This window comes from Cupressus sempervirens, chromosome 3, assembly GCF_028749045.1.
Source record: "Cupressus sempervirens isolate cs-2001-9-10 chromosome 3, ASM2874904v1, whole genome shotgun sequence".
NCBI classification, from domain to species: Eukaryota; Viridiplantae; Streptophyta; class Pinopsida; order Cupressales; family Cupressaceae; genus Cupressus; species Cupressus sempervirens.
The window spans coordinates 133206541-133223639 of NC_143120.1; the positions used below are offsets into that span (position 1 = coordinate 133206541).

Below are 17099 nucleotides of genomic sequence, written 5' to 3' on the forward strand. Positions count from 1 at the left end.
TTAGCATACAAAATAAATGATACTACCTTTACACTAACCAAGAAAGGTAATATAGCAGCCAACCAAGAAAAACATGTGGCTAGAAAAGTGAATAGCATGGCTATCCTCTCTAACATGACAGTAGGCATTGAAAATGATAAGACCAATATATTAAAAAATCCTCTACAATAATAAAGGGAATTTGATGATATTTTGAACCCACTACTAACCCTCAAATTTACTATGAGAACCCTTCCCTAAACCAAAGCTGGAATACTACGATGTGACTCTTAAATGGAATTCCCCCAAGTAAGAATTGATAGGGATTTCATCCTCCAAGTTTCTACAACACAGGATTTTCTTCCATGAGTATGGGGATGAAAAAAAATACCCAAGCTCTGACATAGGGTATAATAAAAAAGCAATGGATGTTATTTTTCCCTTCCCACTCTGTTCTTAAATTCTCTTTTAAATTTCAAATTAGCATTTCCACTTAAAGTCATCTTCAAAGGTGTAAACATAAATTTCACTTTAGCCGGCTTTAAAGAAAAATAATAATACTTTAAGTAATCCCTTCAGAAAATTATAAACAAAGTTACTGGACTACTTAAGATGTTTTTATTAATTTATTCCCCTAATCTAATGCTTGCCTATGGGAATAAAAGTAGGTGCAAGTCTCTGGAATAAATTAATTCTGAGAAGGGGGCATATTAGCTGTCAATTTTTGAGGCCCCATTTTAGGCTCAAAATGACCATTTTTAGGACTTTGTTCATCAAAGGAGATTGACTCTCAACCTTCAACTGTTAGCATTTCTTTATCTCTAAGTTTATTCTCTCTTCCAAACTATTATGCCAAGAGATGATCATAGTGCCATAAATTTGGCACAATTTCTGCAACAATTATACATCGGATTTACCCTTTGACATCAATGACCATGATCCAACACAGATTATGCTCCTTATTATGTTGGCATGATCCGATAGATTTGGTTTCTTGTTCTAGCTAAGATATTTATTAGATTCCTATGCCTAGGCCACCCTAGGTGTCAAGACACTCATCCTACATCCTGCAATCATCACGGTTTATCATTGATAGGTGCTAGGTCAAGCTCAATTATTAATACTTATAGAATGTATGTCACAATCTTGAGATATTTCTCCTTCACCAAACCATGAAATTCAATGTCGCTTGAAATTTCCATAAAATATAAGAGAAAAACCCAATCAATCTAAACAAAAGATTTGGACCCAATCAATTAAGAACTATCTCCATCTTATTTGAGTGAGTACTAAGTATTCTACAAGCATCTAGTACAGGTTGGGAAATTTGCTCCTAGGATAAAAACCAAGATGAGGCAAACCTATGGCTGATTGTAACTATATTGCTATGTTCCCCTGAGTTTCTAGGACGCAAACGGCAAGGGACGGGGTGACAGGTTTAATGGACGGCAAAAAAATTTACCGATTTTGGGGACGAGGGGGACGGCAAATGAAGACGGCTTTATATATATATATATCAAAGTAACGAGACTTGGACCCGACTCGGACTCGGCAAGGGCAACTCGACTCATGACCCGACTTGGACTCGGCAGTGACTCGGCAAAGTGACAAAGCCCTTGAAATTTAGAGATTTTCTTTTATTTAAATTAAATCCATGCACCCATTATTGAATAAAGATTAAAGACACAATAACATCATAAAATAGAGGGTAATTTGATCACATGCATAACATACATCGATTACATAACAACAAAGGCAAAAAAATTAAAAATCAGCCAAGTTAGATGAGTCAATCGAGTCAGCCAAGTCAGCTCAGTTGACCCGCCAAGCTAGGGTCACGGGTCATTTTGACCCGGCTAAGGTAACTTGACTCGCTGACTCGGACGACTCATGGCAAGTCTCGTTACTATGATATATATAGGGAAAATTCGAAAATATAAAATATATAAGGAAATTTCCATGTATATTACATTCATACGAACACATGGATAAACCATGCTATTTAAACATCATCGAACCTTAACATACAACATTTCAATAATCAAACTCAATGCTCAATATGCTATAATGCATTCATATGTGGAATTATTGTAAGTGTAGATGTAATATTAAAATAATAACATAAAAATTTGAAATGTACCCAAGAACATAATTTAGAATTTATTTTCAATACCAATGTGAACAATAACCCACATTCTAAATTGAAACACACTACTATCATTTACTTGTGAAATTAGACTTTCAATTCATTGTAAGTGGACTAATATTATTATTAATAAAAAAGGTTCTTTATACAATTATGATCATGATATAGGTTTGTTATAGTAAGACATCTTGATGCAACTTCAATATTCACCATATCTTCCACAAAGGACCCAAGTCAACCCAAGACCAACCTAGCACTGATTTAATGCCAAAAAATGGCATAAGGATGCATGTTCTAGGTCTATAATGCAATTTCCAGACTTTCCTAGCACCTTGCAAACAGTCTGCTATATAATTCTGAGGTATAGCATGACTATAACATCAATATTAATTCCATGATTATTAACTTAATGTTGTCAAATACTAATCAGAGGGCCCCAAATAGCATAAATTAACTGCCAAACAGTTATGAGCATGTTAGGGTGAACTTGGAAGGAGGCACCCACTTTATTAAAAAAAAATATATATTCTAAGTGTTGGCATTGTCTATAAAATTGGGGACGCCCAGCCGTCCCAGGGACTTCCAAGGCATCCCCAAATATCCTGGGATGTACGGATATGCCCAAGTTTTTGAGACATTTCCTAGGAATTTTCAAAAAAAGGGGACAAGGAGGGGGGGGGCGTCTCATACCTATCCCCTCTTCCTCGAGATGTCCTTGTTTCCGAAGTGTGGCCGTTTTGGCTGTGGAAGTGTCCACAGGATATGTAGCTATATTGGTCCCTTCCTAATCAGTTCGAGAGGGTGGGACAGTTAGTTTATTTAATTGACTCTCATAGGCTAATACGTTGGGGTTAGGGAATCATGGAGGCTATTCATCCAAAATATTCGCAATAGCAGATTTGCTTATAAGTTCTAGCATTTATGGTGAACAAACCCTTTCCTAGAGTCATTTTAGATGTATTTTCCCATACATCCTATTTTTAGTGAGTTAGTTTCGAGCAATCAATCTTTTATTATTCTGTCTACTTCTGATTTTTTGCAAATCATTTTGTTTAATGATTATTTAAAAAGCTTAAACACAGTAAAAAAGTCGGATGCAAATTTAAAAATGGCATTGTCAGGTTTCCTAGGTTATTTACATAGTATTTCTAATCGTTTTCCATACTGTCATTTGATGACTTATAAAGAAGAAAAAGATTAATGTCAATATTTTTGATAGATCTCAATGACGAAGAAAAATACAGGATATAAATGAAAAAATTTCAAGTTCTTTCACAACAAGCCAGCTAGCGCAATTTACCTTATTTAGTATTGTCAATGGATTCAACTTTGATGATTACCTTAGCATTTTATATTATTTAAGCATTTCAAATAAAATAACAATAATGTTTAATTAATTAAAGATTCAACTTTATCATTGTCTTTTTTTAATGAAGAGACAATAGAGGCTAGTAATTAAATTAAAGGTAATTTATTTTAAGAAATGGACCTTATTTAATTTTATAGTGGGAAATTAAAACGAAAGTGACTTCTATTAAATAAAAGGGAAAAGCATAAAAGTAGCAGAAAGGGGAATAAGTGCATTTCCCAAAAATAGTGGAAAAGCGCATTTTCAAAAATGTAGTGAAAAGACAAACAGTGTTATTCCGAAAAAAATTCAAAAAGACAAGAAAAAAAGCTTTTGTGAAAAAGCAAACAATTGCTTTTCCTATAATGGTTCTCTATAAAAGGAGGATTGGGGCTCTAGTTTGAAGATATGTTGAGTTTGATATTATGGATATTGCTTCTCGTTCTTGAAAGAGATTGTTCTTCTTAGAGTTTGTGAGGTCAAAATCCCTTACAGGCGACCTTTTTCACATTGTTGAGAGACAAAACAGGAGACTCCTTGGTGTTTTCACTCAAGAGACACAAGTAAGCTGACTAATGATTCAGATATTCAGCTATTGCTAGAGCTTTCATTGCATATTTCATTTAGAGGACGAAATGGAGGAGTTATTGAGGATTTCAATTGGTGTTAACGTTCTTTATGGTTGGCATTACTCTCTTGTATGGTGATCGTAAGGGATGTATGTTGTCCGACAAAATGAGCAGTTAGACAATTACCGATGCAGACACAGTTGTGTCATTTCATTGGCACTGTATCGAACATTATAAATGTCGTGAACACTTATGTTTTTGCGCATCATTATAATTGTATGAAACATCATTGTTGTGTACGGAAAGCATTTGATAAATGAATAGTATTTTGCATTGATTATATGCTTCTTTCATTTCACCTACGGGCTGAACATTTGGCACCGTTGCCAGTTCTAATTCGGAAGTAGCGAATGGAAGATCAAGGATAGATAGGAATACCCATAGAAGACAACCGAAAAAAGAATGAGGACGATGAAACAAAAATCCTTGAAGGCGAACATGAGGTAACCCAAAACTTCCACATTCTCTACTGTGTAAGCCTAGAAACATCCGTACAGAGAGAAGCCGTGGAGATTGACATTTCACAGAACACAGTGTGGAATGCCATGCACGCGAGTCCGACAACAAACCGATTCCTAGACCAACTTCCCCACCTAATTGTGCAAGCATACCTGTCACAAAAAAGTAGGGAAGAAGTGGAACAAGAGGACCATCGGTAAAACACCTCAGGAATTTCTACGAGGAGAGAGACGCACGACATCAGAAAATTGAACCATGAGCTTGTAATGTTCCTATTATTAAATAAATCATTTATCAAACTATTGTTAATGGGCCGACTAATTTAATATATCTCAAACCCATTTTTATTTTCCTTTTGTAGTTTGTGTTGTCGTCGGCTATCTTTGTACACCCTCGAGAAGTTTTCCTGACGAGTATTTAAGCACGGCTTGTAGGTAGTGTTTAGGTATGCTTATTGAATTATTTCTATGTACTACAAATTCCTATTGGAGTTTTTGATCGTTCGCCATTTCGGAAGTGAAAAATCTTCCCTATTTGGCTCATATGGTTTCGGTGGGATTCAACCCACACCCTATTCCGTTGTTGCATGTAATACTTTGCTCGGATCTAGCAAATTGGAGCACTATCATTATTGCAGATGCGTATACTTATATCTCTAGTAAAAAATTGAATCAGTTGTTTTGGAATTAATTAGCGAATGCATTGTTCTAGCACTAAGCATAGATCCATTCCATATTCCGTACAGCTCACTACCTATCTATGATTCCTAGTGGCATCCACCATACGGCCCTAGTATTCTTCCTCACGTACAGTCATCCTTGCCTTCCCTCCCATAAGGCCATTTTCCATCCTGCAAGGTACGGCCAAGTAGAATTCCTACCATACGACCCTCTATTCTAGCATACAACCCTCTGTTACAACTGTACGGCCCTCTGTTTCAACATACGGCCTCATTACTTTCGGCGTTGTGCTCTGTACGGCTTACAACTTGGTCACTGTACATTACTTCTTTTCCATCGTACAGCATTTTAGTATCTCCTCCGTACGGCCTCTTCTTCACCCTCATCATACGACCATTGCTTCATGTAGTATAATTACTCCCTAGCCTTTTAGTTATTCCCCTATTGTGCATATTACCTATTCAATTGACATCCAAGAAATTAGCATCCAAAGCTCACATATATAAGAACGGGATTCGGAACATTACAATGGTATCAAAACTTCGATCCTACCAGCCTGTGGACAGTGAATGAGAGTTTATAGCCAGTAGAGAAGAAAGACGCATTCCATTGATAGAGTGGATACACCTAGGAGAATATTGTTACAATACCACGTATCACATGTCCATCAAGATGGCACCATTCAAAGCTCTGTAAGGTACAAACCCCTCTCCTTCATTGACATAGTGCTAGGAGACAATCGCACACCGAGGGCAAGGGACTGGCTTCAAGAAGGACAGGACATCCTACAAAACCTGAAGGAAAACTTACAACGAGCACAAAATCAACAAAAGATGTACACTGACAGACATCGAATGGAGAGGAGTTTTGAAGTAGGGGACTTGGTTTATCTCAGGCTCCAGCCATATCGACAATCCTCATTAAAGGAAAAGGGAAAAGAAAAACTAAAGCCGCGATTTTATGGCCCCTATCACATAGTCCATTGCATTGTTCAAGCCACTTACGAGTTCGAACTTTTGGATGGAAGCCGTATTCATAACGTCTTTCATGTTTCATGCCTAAAGAAGGTCATGTGGCAGAACATCATGATAGCCACAGACCTTCCACCACTCAATGAAGAAGGAAAGCTCATATTGGAACCAGTCGAGATCATTGAAGTACGTCAGAAGACTCTGCGAAACCGCACGATGAAGGAATATTTGATACGTTGGAAACACTTGCCATTGGACGACGTGACATGGGAGGGTGAGCACATTCTCCAACACCCGAGATTGCAATTGCTTGAGGACAAGCAAAATTTGGGATAGGACTGTAATGTTCCCACTATAAAATAAATAATTTATCAAACTATTGTTAATGGGCTGATTGATTTAATATATCTCGAACCCATTTTTATTTTGTTTTTATAGTTTGTGTCGCCGTCGGCTATCTTTGTACACCCTCGAAAAGTTTTCGTGACGGGTATTTAAGCACGGCTTGTAGGTAGTGTTTAGGTATGCTTATTGGATTATTTCTATGTACTACAAATTCCTGTTGGAGTTCTAGGTCGTTCACCATTTTGGAAGTGAAAGATCTTCCCTATTTGGGCTCGTGCGATTTAGGTGGGATTTAACCTTCATCCCATTTCGTTGTTGCATGTAAAACTTTGCTCGGGTCTGGCAAATCAGAGCACTATCTTTATTGTCGATGCGTATGCTTATATCTCTGGTAACAAATTGAATCAGTTGTTTTGGTATTAATTAGCGAATGCATTGTTCTGGCACTAAGCGTAAATCCATTCCATATTCCATACAGCTCACTACCTATTTGTGATTCCTAGCGGCATCCACCGTACAGCCCTAGTATTCTTCCTCACGTATGGTCATCCTTGCCTTCCCTTCCGTACGGCCATTTTCCATCTTGCACCATACGGCCAAGTAGAATTCCTGTCGTACGGCCCTCTATTCCAGCATACGACCCTCTATTCCAACCGTATGGCACTTTGTCGCAACGTATGGTCCTCTGTTTCAATGTACGGCCTCATTACTTTCATCACCATATAGACACCTTGTCATTGCATCGGCGTTGGACTCTATACAGCTTGCAACTTGGTCACCGTACATCACTTCTTTTCCACCATATGGCATTTTAGTATTTCCTCCGTACGACCTCTTCTTCACCCTTATCATAGGGCAATTGCTTCACACAATACGGTTACTCCCTGGCCTTTCAATTATTCCCCTACTATGCACATTGCCTATTCAATTGACATCCAAGAAATTAGCAACCGTAGCGCACATATAGAAGAACGGGATCCGAAAAATTACAGAGCTTTTGCGCCGTGGTGTCAAGGGCACTCAAAAGTATGTAATTGTCACATAAGTCGACATATGATGTATACAGAGTAAATAAATAAAAGAGTGTTCTATCTTGTTTGTTTTTTAAAAATAATGGTATATGCCAAATGCCCAATCTTTTAACTAAGAATAGGAATTTGAGGGAAGAAATCGATGAATTACAATCTATGCATGGGGAAGCCAAACAGTAGCGGAGAATAAGACAACTTGCCGAGGAACGGACTGGGGGGCAACCAAAGGAATCACCTAGTGTGGTGGTCGTAGCGGGGTTCACTGTGATGTCCCCACTTCCCAATTAGGTTCAAATGCTGTAACCTACAACCATTTGTCAGTACAATATCGAGAATTGTATGTAAAACATATTAGCAATATTAGATTTTAGTAAATACTAATGAAATATGATAATCTTACTCAGTATATATATATATATATATATATATATATATATATATATATATATATATATATATATATATATATATATATATATATATCATAGTTACACAGCCCTAGGGGACAAGGGGAGGGCGGAACAAGGGGGACAAGTTTTCGGGACAAGGGGTCAAAGGGGCCTTAATTTGGGGACGGCAAGGGGACAGTGGGGGGACAGCGACGAGGGACAAGAAGGGTGAATATATCTATGCATATGGTACATAAAAATGCTAGTTATGAAAATATGTATTGCAATATAGGATATAAAGATGTAAAAGAGTGAATAGTTGAACATTGCATTGAATTGGAACATCGAACATTAAACATAAATAGTCGAATCTGCAAATAGTGAATATCAAGATGTCCCCCATCCTCAGTGGAGGTGGTGGAATCTAGTGGCGCCGCTGGGGACAGAGAGATGGAGTCCCCAAGTCTCTAGTGCGTTGAAGTCTCTGAGACGTCGAGCAAAAAGGGGGGGGGGGGAAGCATCCCCGTGTTACTATGATATATATATATATATATATATATTTATTTATTTATTTATTTATTTATTTGAATAATCATCACCATATCTTAATAACACAAGGTATCATCAATACTAGAATATAATTACCAGTCTTTTAATAAATTTGTTATATTATAATTCTGACTATTATAATTGAATTTGATTATTAGGGGGATATTACAGTCCTCTCAAATTTTCTTGTCCTCGAGAAATTATTTTTTCATGTTTCGTAAAATTGGTCGAATTTGTTTTTTTTTGCGCATGCTTCTTTTCATACTTTGGGAACTAGTGTTTTGATAATTGCTTCGAGTTGAATTTTCCCAAAACCATATTTGTATAGCACTTTATCCATTCTTATAATAAGATGTATTATTATCAATAATAAGTAAATATGTTCTCATTCTTTCTAACAGTTTTGAGCCCCTATAGGATGGAAGGATCATTATTTGATACCACTGTGATGTCCCCACTTCCCAATTAGGTTTGAATGTTGTAACCTGCAACCATTTGTCAGTACAATATCGAGAATTGTATGTAAAACATATTAGCAATATTAGATTTTAGTAAATACTAATCTAAATACTACACAAGCTACCCTTCCTAATCCTTTGGAAGAGATCCTTTCTCCAATCGCCTAACCCTCTAGTGAGAACTACGTCTCGATTAGGTAATTGTAATAAAAAGAGATTCTCCCTTAGGCCTCTTTGTGATCTCTGATAACACTTCTTGGTAGAGATCCCACCTCTACCAAGTCTCTGTCTCTGACATATGCATATGTTTGACCACTACAATATATATTGTCTCTAAGGGATTCTCTATAAATCCCTCTCTAGAATCCAATTTGGAATTCCGACATTCGCTGACGAATGTCCTCTGCTCTCTTAATACTATTCGACATCCACAAGGATGCCCTCTACCAAGAATCTCTTTGATTCTAATAAGAGCACAAATTCTCATTCCCGTTAATAATTCTTAATAAACTTTCTACTATGTATTTGGTCACAATGATCTCTTATATGCTCGTTTCCCTTCTTCGGTATGAGGAGTATCCAAAGTCTATTGATGTGTTTATATTACCGGGACTTCTATGTTCCTTTCTTCTATATGAGGAGTATCTGCTTCCCTTCTTCTGTATGAGGGGTATCCAAAGTCTATCGATGTGTTTATATTACCTGGACTTCTATGTTCCTTTCTTCTATATGAGGAGTATCTACTTCCAAACACCACTTCTCTGGACTGTTGTATTGATCCTCTGTTACGTCTATTTATATGCTTGATGATTCACTATCCCTGCACAGGAGTTGTGTTGATTCTTTATTGCTCTTCACTGGTGGTGTTTCACTGATCACGTCAAACTCTCTATTACTCCTGTCACTAATTCTGTGCTGAAATTGCAGTGTTGGTGTCATTGTCTATCTGGCCACGTTGATATGGCATATGCAGACCTGGACTGACATTTGTGCCAATGTTTTGTTTGTATCAAACAGATCTTGTTAGTGTAGTTCATGATTGAGAGGTGTATAAGTTCATTGCTGCTCCATGATCTTCTTCTATCGCTTTGGTCTGCTATGATTTGATTATTTCTGATTAAGTTGTTATGTAACCCCAATAGCCACCCAGACCATGATATCGAAAATCACATATTCCAATTATGTTCCTTATGTTACAATCTAATTGGTATGAAATTGCAGACGCTCACTGTGAAATATATATATAGTTCAGCACAAAGGAACTACATCCTTTCATTTATTATTGTCATCTCTAATTCCCATTGGATAGATGCTCCTGTGTTACACTGATCAACATTTATATGGATTTTGTGATTAAATCGTTAATGATATCCCTTGATAAACTCAGTTTGTTTTACCTTCCATGTTTGTGGTTTGACTCTGGTGTTGTTGTGTTGTTTGTGGATTTATGCTCATCTCCGACTGCAGGACTGTGTTGCCTTACATCTGTTCATTGCTTGTTCATTCTGTCTTTCATTGTATTTTACTGCTACTGTTCATAATAGAATTTTTTTAATGTCCTGTTCCTCCCTGTGTAGGATATTGGCTTCTCTGCCCAAAAACGGATGTATTTCTACTGTGAATGATGAAATGTCAATGTATCTAGGATAGTCAATTTGTTTGTTTTTGTTCTATTTGATTCATATCCCTTCTCTCTCCTCCCCTTTTCTATTTTGATATCTTCTCCATCCATGTTATATGTATGGTCCCAAACTTCTATTGCCCTTTTATGAAGGGATGTGACACCTAGTTAATTGAATTCTTTAATGGTTATTATATTAATATTATAATGGTAATTTAATTATGATGTTAGCTATATTTGAGTATTTATGAAATATGATAATATTATTCAGTATTGTTTATTCAAATATATATATATATTTGAATAATCATCACCTTATCTTAATAACATAAGGTATCATCAATACTAGAATATAATTATCAGTCTTTTAATAAATTTGTTATAATATAATTCTGACTATTATAACTGAATTTGATTATTAGGGGGATATTAGATTCACAAGAACCACCAAAGGGTGCCACAGTTCGCCGAAACAATGGGGACGGTGCTCCAGGAAACACGGCATAGATTAGCAGTACTTGAGGAGACAAAGGAGCAATTTTTACATTCATATCATACATCACTACAAGTGGGAACCTATGGAGAAGTAGGAGAGGAGGCGAGGCCAATAGAAGACACCAGGGCACAAGAAAGTGTCCAAGCGACACTGCACAGTGATCAGAGTAACCCGCCGGGACCAACTTCTAATAGTTCAGCAACACAATTTAGTGGTAATCAAAGGACGAGAAGCACAATGTCCCAAACGCAAAAACTCCCAAAGTTCACAAGCGACAGGAAGAAAGATCTCGTGCGGCATTGTCGTACATGCGAAACTATATGGACCGCCAACTTAGTCACCGATCCGGACGAGTGGTTGCACCAGTTCCCTACTAGCCTACAGGGAGTGGCCGTGGATTGGTTCTCGGACATGGACAAGGCAAAGATCGCCACATGGGATGATCTAAAGAAAGAATTCCAAGCAGAATTTGAACTACTACGGGACGACAATGAAGTCATCACCGAGATCTATAACTATAAACAAGGAAGAAAGGAAACAGTACGAGCCTATAATTGAAGGCTCAAGGATGTTCTGAGTAGAATGGGTACTCAATCGGCGGACAAACTAAAGAAACGATGGTTTGTAGAAGGACTCCATGAGGCACTGAGAAGGAAGATGAAGATAGTCCCGCCCACATCATACACGGATGCCTACGACCGTGCCATGAACTTGGAAAGTGAGGGCAAAACGGCAAAGAAGAAAAAGAAGAAGAGAAGTAAATCCTCATCCTCCTCGAAGAGTGATGAGTCCTCTGAAGAGGAAAGCAGTGCAGATAGCGATGAGGAACCCAACAAGAAAGTACAAGCACTCCAAAAAAACTTAGAGCGGATGAGAAAGGAATTCAAATCCATGAAGGGAACCAGTGGCCGTATGGAGGAGGGAGAAATATGGTGTACGGATTGCAAAGAGAAAGGCCATCCAAAGGGAACGTGTCCTAAAAAGGAAATGTGCGATATCTATCAAATCTTGGGTTATTCGACAAAGGGATGCCCATTCAACATGAAGACACGAGTCAACAGATACTATTCACATTGGAACAACCATCCACTTCGGGCACTAATAATGAGACCCAAGGCAACAGCAATGCTACATCCGGCGGCTACAAAAACAAACGCTGAGGAGGACAAGGCGGCAATGACAACAAGAATCAGGTACAGTATGATTCCAAGGGTAGACCCATAATCCAATGTCGAGCATGTAACCAATGGGGCCACTTTGCCAGAGAGTGTCCAAAGAACGACACTCCTCAAAAATTATGTCAATGGTGTGGTCTAGGGGTCCACAAAGATGCTAACTGCCCGAAACAAGTAAACCTCCTTAACATTGATGAGGAAAAAGTTCTTGTTGTCACCCGTAACCAGGTTAAGGGTAAAAGCACAAACCTATGTCATCTTTTATAAAGAAACGGGATATCAGAATGTCATAGTTCAACATTAATAACAAAAAAAATAGTATTTGTGTTTAAAATATGAAGATGTAAATTGATGAAATATGTAGAATTGGATGAATTTTATGCTTATAATTTTTATAATTATTTTGAGTAAGAATTTATTCATTTTATTTTATTTTGAAGTCCCTTTTTTAACTATAAAAAATATAGGGGATAGTTCTTGTCAAGCAAGTATATGCAAATCATCTTTTTTTGTTCTAATTTGAAAATATCTTATAGATGACATGTATAGCTAGTGAACAAAAAAAAAAATTATTTTTGATGTATACTTTCTTTGTTATAAGTACTCAAGTTCGACCTTATCAAAATCCAACAATTTTTTCCTTCCGTCAAAACTTCCCTATCAAATCTATACCTTCTTGAAAAGAAATTACATTTTCGTGAAGAGGATTCTCTCCCCTAGAGATAAATATAATTTTTTAATTTTTTTCATATGATTTACTATTTTTTTTTCCTTTTTTGAGGGAGCATCTCCTAAAATGTTGAAATATCAACTTATAATATTTTTAGATTATAACATATTATAACTAATCCAAACACTCAAAATTTTATATTTGACAATATTGAATCTAAGATCTATAAAAGGGTATTTTTAGTTTTTGCAAAAAAATTGAGTTTTGATAGAGAAATGAGATTTGACCAAAACAATTTTTGGTATCATAAACGGTGACATAGATCTGTGTTTTTACCCTTAAACAAGCCACCTATCCTGACCCTCACACAGAGAAGCAAAGATTGTGGGAAGCATGGGAAGACGTAGAAAGGGCAATTAAGGTTACGAAAGATATGAAAGATACTATTCTTGGAAGATCGAAGGGAGCCCGTTACACTTCAAGACCTATTACAAATGGTACCGCAACTAAGGACAACATTATTGAATGCCCATGCAAACTCATCAAAGACAAAGGAACAACCAACAGTACCAGGAGGGTCGGCCACAAATCCCATGTTGCTGTCAGTAAGCAACGATCGTCACCCGATAGTGGTCGAGATGGGAATCCTTGGAACCATCCTGACGGACACCATCGTGGATGGTGGGTCAGAGGTGAACGTTCTTCCTGAGGAGACGTGGAAGAAATTGGGCAAGCCTACCCTGTGGCTGCCCACATTCAACCTGCTTGGCACCGACCAACAGGGGATAAAGCCCCTAGGGACCTTAGTGGCTCAACAAGTAACAACAAGTAACCATCGGGATGTAACCATTGGTGTTGGATTTCGTGGTGATTCCCTTGAAGAAAAAGCGATATGACAACATTCTTGGAAGAGGATGGTTGGTGGCCGCTAAAGTGAATCACAACTAGAAAAAAAAATGTTTTGTCGATGGAAAGCAAAGGGCGGAAGTTTTCCATTGGTCTTCGAACTCAAATAGTAAGTGAAGAAATGGCATCGTCGTCAGAGTCTCAGTCCAACGGGGAACATCCAAGAGATGAGGGAAGAACCCGTATTCTTCACTTAGTATTGGAAGAATGTTCTGGGGATGAGACCAATTCACTAAATGGACTTTTCCATTGGCAGATTGAAGATGATGAGCTCTTCCATTCCTACATACTTGGCATCAAGGAGCCGGAAGATGAAGAGGAGGTATTTCCACTGGAGTTTGTGGAATACAAAGAAGGCAATGTGGAGATCAACGAAAGTCTTGACCATTGCTTTGAAGGGAAAGCTATAACATACGAAGAGCCGTCAGTAGAGGCTACTAATCTAAGCGACGCAGAGAATCCGAGGAACATATTGGTTGGAAATGACTAAAACCCGATACTGAAGACCATGGTATTTAAAATCTTTATGGAGTATAAAGATGTATTTGTATGGACTTAAAAGGATTTAAAAGGGGTCCCGCTAGAAATGTGTGTCCATCGCATACCCTTGGTACCCGAAGCCACACTTGTGCGGGAGCGACCATATAGAATGAACAAAAACTATACAGCCCGCGTCGATGAGGAAATACAACGAATGCTGGAAGCCAACATAATATTTAAAGTTCAAACAAGTGAGTGGGTGTCACCAATTGTGATATCCATGAAGAAAGATGGGATCCAAATCCGGATATGTGTGGATTTCTGGTGCCTGAATGCAGTCAAAATAAAAAGATCCCTTTCCAATCCCCTTCACCAACACATTTATGGAAGAAGTGGCAAGACATGAGATGTATTGCTTTATGGATGGATTATCTGGCTATAACCAGATCTCCATTGCTAAAGAAGATAAGATGAAAACTACTTTTGCGGTGGAGGATGGAGTGTATGCTTACAACTGAATGCCCTTCGGATTGTGCAACGCACCTGCTACGTTTTAGAGGATCATTTTGCACATATTTGACAAAATGTCGGTAGGCAACTTCCGAGCATTTGTGGATGATTGGTCCATCTTCAGTGGACAGGACAACCACTTGAAAGCACTCCAAGAATGTATGGAGAGGTGTCAACTGGCAAGGCTAGCATTGAATACAAAAAAATGTTGATTCATGGTTCCTCAAGGCAAACTACTCGGGCACATTGTTTTCAAGTCATGATTGAAGACTAACTCTAATAAAGTAAGGGTGATTGTTGAAATGGAAGCCCTGACGGAGGTATCTGGAGTCAAGTCTTTTCTCGGGCACATTGGATATTATAGAAGGTTCATAAAGAACTACGCCCGAATTGCACTCCCTCTAGACAAGTTGACACGGAAGGGAGAATCATACGTCTAGAGTTCCGAGTAGGAAACTGCCTTCGCAAAGTTGAAAAATAGACTGTTGGGGTTGCCCATCTTGGTGTACACAAACTAGGACAAGGAGTTCCACATCCACGTGGACGCATCAAACTTCGCCATAGGTGCAACATTGGCGCATATTGGTGACCATGGCCTCAATCACCCAGTGTATTTCGCAAACTGGCTACCATCAAAAGCTGAGAAGAATTATAGCACCACTGAAAGGGAGGCTCTCAGGATAGTGTACTCAGTACAAAAATTCAGACATTACCTATTGGCTACACCATTTACCTTTTACGTGGATCACCAGGCATTGATATACCTGGTGAACAAACCAATTGTCCAACGCAGGATTAGCAGATGGTTGTTCCTACTACAGGAATTCACCTTCACCATCACTGTGCAACCTGGGAAGAGTCATGTCATTGCGGACCAGCTTTCTCGAATCAGGTCCAAGGAGCCACCAAAAGGGGTCAATGATGATTTTCCGGATGCACACTTATTCAGAATCGCCATTCTTCCAAGATGGTACAAGTCTATAGGGAATATCTATCGACGTCTCAATTTCCGAGAGAGATGTCGCCGGGCAAACGGCTGAAGCTAGTTTTAAGGAGCCGGACTTTCCAACTGATAAATGGTCTTTTATACAAGATGGGTTCTAATCAAGTGTTGAGGCGATTTGTAATGGAATAAGTATAGTGTTCTGAGGAAAGCACATGAGGGTCCGGCAAGCAGCCACATGGGACCAGACACAACGGCATGGAAAGTTCTGCTTGTTGGGTTATGGTGGCCCACACTTTACAACGATGCATGGTAATGGGTGTTGAGTTGTGATACATGTTAGAGAGCTGGCAAACCACTCGAGAGGGACTTCATGCCATTAAACCCCTCCCATGCCGAGGAGTTGTTTGAAAGTTGGGGACTAGACTTCGTGGGTTTGCTAAAGAAGAGTAAGGCCCAGCGTTACCAATACATAGTAGTGGCTACAGAGTATTTAACAAAATGGGTAGAGGCACGGGCACTACCCAATAACTCTGCAATCTGTACGGCTAAGTTTTTGTATGAACAAATCATCACACGGTATGGCATACCTATTCAGTTGACAAGTGATAGAGGGGGTCACTTAGTCAATCACGTGATCAGATTACTGACAACGAAATTCAAGATTTTTAGCTGATGGCCGGGTGGAGGCAACAAACAAAATCCTTGTGGCCATCATATATAAATCATGCAGAGTGGAACACGCAGACTGGAAGGAAAAGTTGTCTTTGGCGCTGTGGGCCTACTGCACGACATTCAAAGTCACCACTGGACAGACGTTGTTCCAGTTAATGTTTGGCCAAGAAGCAGTGGTACCAGCTGAATTTATGGTCCCAAGTCTGTGGATTGCAATCAAAAATAGACTCAGAGATATGGAGAGTTTACGTGAACGCCTATATCAACTGAACAAACTGGATGAATGCAGATTAACAGCACAATGGGCAACAGAGGTAGCGCAAACCCATCGAAAGGCGTGGCACGACAAACATTTGAAAAGAACAAGGTTTCAACCAGGCCAAGTCATGCTTCAGTACAACAAATGCAACAAGATAAAACCAAGGAAATTCAAGGTTAAATGGCTCGAAACCTATAAAGTGAGAGAAGTCGGTGACAATGGATCTAGGAAACTATGGACCTTCGACGGGCAAGAAATCCTTGACGCCATCAATGGATCGAAGTTGAAAATTTATCATGAACGGCCAGAAGCGTGGTAAGCCGTAAGACTGGACGAGAATTTGGCTTATCCGTGTAAAAAATAAAAAAATAAAAAAAGAT

General features: G+C 38.5%; 1 protein-coding gene across 1 annotated transcript in view; it reads right to left on the reverse strand.

Moving 5' to 3' along the window:
• LOC149565115 (anaphase-promoting complex subunit) overlaps positions 1-17099 on the reverse strand; it is a 249994-nt gene that overhangs the window by 67486 nt on the left and 165409 nt on the right. The window lies entirely within an intron of this gene.